The 4,850-nt window shown below is 50.0% G+C and overlaps 1 long non-coding RNA gene across 1 annotated transcript; it reads left to right on the top strand.

The window, feature by feature from the left end:
* The first annotated feature begins 943 nt into the window (after positions 1–943).
* Positions 944–3,921, top strand: LOC115304837. Its single transcript, XR_003914631.1, has 3 exons — positions 944–1,050; positions 2,080–2,320; positions 3,667–3,921. It is a non-coding gene; the product is annotated as an uncharacterized LOC115304837 (long non-coding RNA).
* The last annotated feature ends 929 nt before the right edge of the window (positions 3,922–4,850 follow it).

Here is a 4,850-nt window from a genome sequence, read left to right as displayed (position 1 = left end):
CCCACATTGAAACTGGGTCCCAGAACCCGAAAGACCCAGGGAAAGTAGGGTGTATAAACGGTAGCTGCCACAGCAGAAATAACACGGCGCCTCCACTCTTCCATAGTAAGTTTCCTTCCTCATCTCTGCCTGCCTCTCCTTCCTCTAAGCTTCCAAGGACTCACAGAAGTCTCCAGCACAGAGCCTGGTGGGTCTGCCCGCCTGGGCCCCTCTCCTCTTGTCCTTGCCAGGTGCTGCTAAGACGAGAAATGAGCAGGTCTTGGGCACGGCCTTGGACATGACTACCTGGGCATATTTCACAAGACAGAAAACACTTGCTTCAAACTGGAAACTTTTTCTTAAGTTTATTTATTTATTTTGGTGGGGGGAGGGGCAGAGAGAGAGAGAGAGAGAGAGAGAGAGAGAGAGAGAGAGAGAGATTCCCAAGCAGGCTCTGCACTGTCAGCACAGAGCCTGACACAGGGCTTAAACTCACAAACTGGGAGATCATGACCTGAGCTGAAACTGAGTCGGACATTTAACTGACTGAACCCACCCAGGTGCCCTGGAAACTTTTCTTTTGAGTGTCTTGGGACTGAAGTTCCATCCTGTGGATTTATTTCTCTTCATCTTCCCCACAGCAGGCCCCTTGGTCTGTATCTCTGGAGCCAAGAGCCTTCTCCCTGTTTCCTTTTTTGCCCCGCCCTCTTGTGCCATCACATTCAGATGCTGGTCACACAGCCAATGCTTGAGTCACTGGACCCCCAGGCAGGTAAGGCCAGGCAGGACTCTGACCCCCCTGAGAGAAAGAGAGAGAGAGAGAGAGAGAGAAAGAGATTCCCAGGGCAGCGGCTCACGGTCAGCCCACCAGGTGCCCAGACCCAAGTGCCGGGTGCGGGAGGGGGGGAGGGGAGGGGAACGCCTCTTGTCTTCATCCTCACAGAACGGGGCAGCCCACCTGTTCTTACTTCACATGAAACAGTTGCAAAGCCAGCTGGCAGTGTTTTCCCACCTTGTTGCTCTGTCTCAGCAATGGATTTTACAGGAGATGAACATGTCCAAGGAAGGAAGGTATTTGAAAGGAGGAGAGGTCCGCAAAAGAATAAGCAGTTTTGACTGTACAACACATGCAACCTGGATGACTTTAGAGTCCTTGCTAGAAGCCCCCAGACACCTCTCTCAGAGGTAACAGACTCAGAAGGGATTGAGAGACTTGTTCCAATGACACTGCCTCCCTAGATGTTATCCGTGTAAGACGAGCTATTCGTTTGGACGCAGCTTTAGCTGAGTAAACGTAGCAAAATGGGGAAGGGGAAGTGGCATGAAGGCACAAAGAGGTGAGGGGTGTCACCCTGGACTCGATAAAGACATTCACAAATATTTATGGAACACCTACTATGTGCACAGTCTTCTGTCAGGTCAGGCACCGTAGGAGGAAAAAGGGGATCATGAAGACCAGTTCTGTGCATGACAATATGCGTGTAGCCCCATCAGAGAGAATGTGAGCATTTCAGGATGCAGCTATACCTTTGACTCAGCCAGTATACAGTTCCCCGCTCTGACAGATGACAGAGCCCCCACCTGCCCATCACACTGTGCAGGGGGCTTCCGGTCCCATCTCCCCTCCCCCAGCCCCCTGCCTGCCCTCCAGTGCCTCTCAGCCATGGGACTTCCTGTCCTCCTGTCCCATTTCTACCTTGCAACGGTGGAAGGGGACCCCGAATTTCAGATTCAGATCAGAATTCCACGTGCCTCACTTGTTGGCGGCGTAATCCCCGCCGAAGTTCTGAGGTCTTCGTCTCAGTTTCCCAGGTTGTCAAATGAGGGCCACGGCAGGCAGCTCGCTGGGAGGATTACAGGCAGGATTCACTGGCAGGGTGTCCCTCGTCTGTGCTCCAGATCCCGCCCCCGCCCCGGGGTGGTACAGGTGCTGTTCCCCCTTCCCACCAGAGGTTTTGAGATAGGAGAAGAACGGGAAGAATGCCTTAACACATGAGGATTTAATGAGCTAAAGTACAGCCTTTATTTTTAAATTTTGGATCTCAATTTCATTCTCGCCCTGCCACGGTGATTAATGTCATATCATCTTTCCTCCTGCAGCCAGAGCTGCTTTTATTATGTCATCAATTATACATGGACGAACGTCTGTGTGCGGGGGCCCATCCAGCTCTCTGGAAGAGGAGAAACAGGGTTCTCAGGCCGCGGCATGGGGGCTGGGGCACGTGCCCATTGCTTGGCTGGACCTGTGAATGTTACAGATTTCCTGTCCCGTCTTCAAAACTGCCAGCCAAGCCAGCTGCCTGGAGCTGAATTTGCCCTGAGAAAAAGGGATCCAGCCTCTGTAAGTTCTGGCTCTGTGAGAAAGCAGACTGATCCCTGGAAGATCAATACAAAAGGCAGCCGCGGCCGGTTCCCTATTAATGTAGTCTGCAGCAGGCTGCTCAGACGGCCAGGCCTGGGGGCCAGGCAGGCGGGCGGGAGGCAAATCCACTTATGGCCTCAATAACTCTGGCCATACTGAGGAGTATATCATGCCCAGAAGTGAGGTTGGCACTGTCTAGAAATCATCAGTAAAACAGGACACTTGGTTCTAGGGAAGAATTTTCTGTCATTCCCTGAAACTACTCACAGAAATGCTGTGGCTCAGACAGAGCCCACAAACACTCACGTCCTGAATTAAGGGCTTCAGTTTTCTACATCAGTCCACGTTGCAAAGGAGAGGAGAGAGAGGAGGGGGCACCTTTGTGACAGCCGGGGACTGCTCTTGTTAGAGATCAAAGACCTTTGAATGCATTCATTCATTTTGCTACGAGTGAGACCCACTCCCTCAGTAGGTGCTTGAGGGACTATTCTGGAACACATCCTTGCCTTTGGGGGTGTTAAACTATTCTAGGATGTGTCTAGTCTAACATATGTCAGAGAAATTGAGCCCAGTGGGGTGCTGACTGACTTGGAGTGGCTGCCAGTCCTGGGCAGACATCCCGGGATCAGAATTCCTAGGGGTGGATCTAACCAGATTGCTTCTTCCTCTCCCGCTCTGCACTAATTATTTGAAAGAACAAGGCAAGACTTGAAAAGTTTAATTACAATAAGGACCGAATAATACCAGATATGCCACAAGGCCATGGGCCACAGATCCCAGATAGGGGACAGGCTGTGGGTGCCTGGGGACTTGAGGGATAGGGGGAGGGTGCTGTGGGGTCAGTGGACAGTGGGGCTCCAGGGGTCCAAGGACAATAGACAGAGCCAGGTCAGGGGCCCTGACTGACCCCCAAGGTCTGTGGAAAGCCTAATGGGCTTCTAGGGAAACACTTGAAAGAAACAGGAATCTAGAAAAGGGCTCTAGCCAGAAACCCAAGGATTTCAGCCCAAGACAGAGGAGAGCCCCAGGCTACTGGAAAGACTGTGACTTCCTCATGTAGAATGAGCATGTCTGACTTTCTCGAGTGGTCTCTTCCCCCAGGCAGGGCCATCAGACCACACCAAGAACTCCTTGCATCATAGCTGAGGGGCAAAACCAGGCTAGCCTGAATGTCACGCTCAGGCTCCAGTGATAGCCCCACAGCCTGTGGCAGGTGGGAGAGATGCTCCCAGTGGTGAGCCCAAGGGTTTATGAGCAGACTCTGTGCTTCCAAACTCCAGATGACCCCTCACCAACTCCTGCGATCTTTTTGGTTCTCTGCCCAGCCCCTGCCGTCAGCACACTGGTCAACGCTGGTGCTTCATCAGGAGCTTCTGCTGCCAATGACCTTGAGCAGATGAGAACACAGGAGATGCTGGTAACACCTGCAGAGGGGTGGTGGGCGTGGCCAAAGCAACGTGCCTTGATTGGTGAAATATGCTCCCCAGAGAAATTCCTTGAATAGGGGCTCGTTTGAGCCTGGGTATAAAATAACCATTGGGATAGATCTAGAGAATAAAATACTTCTTTCTTGTCCTCTTCTTCAGGTAGAATCCATTTTTCTGTTTGTTTCTAAATTCATGATTATGTACTTCTCCTCAGTGTGCCTTGAACTTTGTTGGCCTCGTGAATCTTGTAGTACATTTTATTGGCATGTGTAAGCATTGCGATAAATTAGACATTTAAAATATACATATCTCTGAAAATAATTAGTTGAGTTTTTGGCTCATGAAGAGGTATACTCAAGAGAAACATCAATTTCTTTTATCGGAGAAAAGGCCAACAGTTTTATGAAAACAGTGCTCGCTCCACAGAGTGGTGGACGTAGGAGGATACACAAGAGATGACGCTGTACTTTTCCCGTGCAGCTGAGTTGAAAAACTAGACAAATATTTTGAACAGCTCATATGTCAAAGAGACATGTGCAGGCCCCACTTATTAAAATAAAAGTGGTATCATGGTGCACTGATGTGGTGCTTTTATCTTCAAAGTCATGTGTGAGTGTTCATGAATTGACTTGGGACAAAAGAGCAGAAATTGGCAGGAGATTCTGGTTCTGTGATTTTGAAAAAAATAGATGGGACAGAGATCAAAGAAGAGTCTTTCCACTACCCACCCCCAGACTTTGTTTTGTGTCCTTTTGGAGCCTAAAAGGAAGCGTGTGATTTGGCCCCTGGAGGGGGAGCAGTTTCTTCTGGACAGTGGAAGCTGACAATTCAATGGCAGGGAGAATGGTTGTATCTGTTTTCACCAAATCCTATTCCCCTGGCCCTGGCTGGTCACATTCCTAGAACCAGGGTGAGCCAGGAGATACATTCCACATCAGGGTCCCAAGGACCACCTCATACCCAATGAGGAAAGAAGTTTCAGATCCTAAAATGGCCTGTATATCATTCTGGTCTTTTGAGGCCAGAATGACCCCATAGGATAAATCTGATGTCATAATGGTGATGCTGTTACTGAGTTTGTG

The sequence above is a fragment of the Suricata suricatta genome, chromosome 10 (genome assembly GCF_006229205.1).
Source record: "Suricata suricatta isolate VVHF042 chromosome 10, meerkat_22Aug2017_6uvM2_HiC, whole genome shotgun sequence".
Lineage (NCBI taxonomy): Eukaryota > Metazoa > Chordata > Mammalia > Carnivora > Herpestidae > Suricata > Suricata suricatta.
Note: the sequence above shows the minus strand (reverse complement) of the source record. Positions and strands in the feature narration are given on the sequence as shown.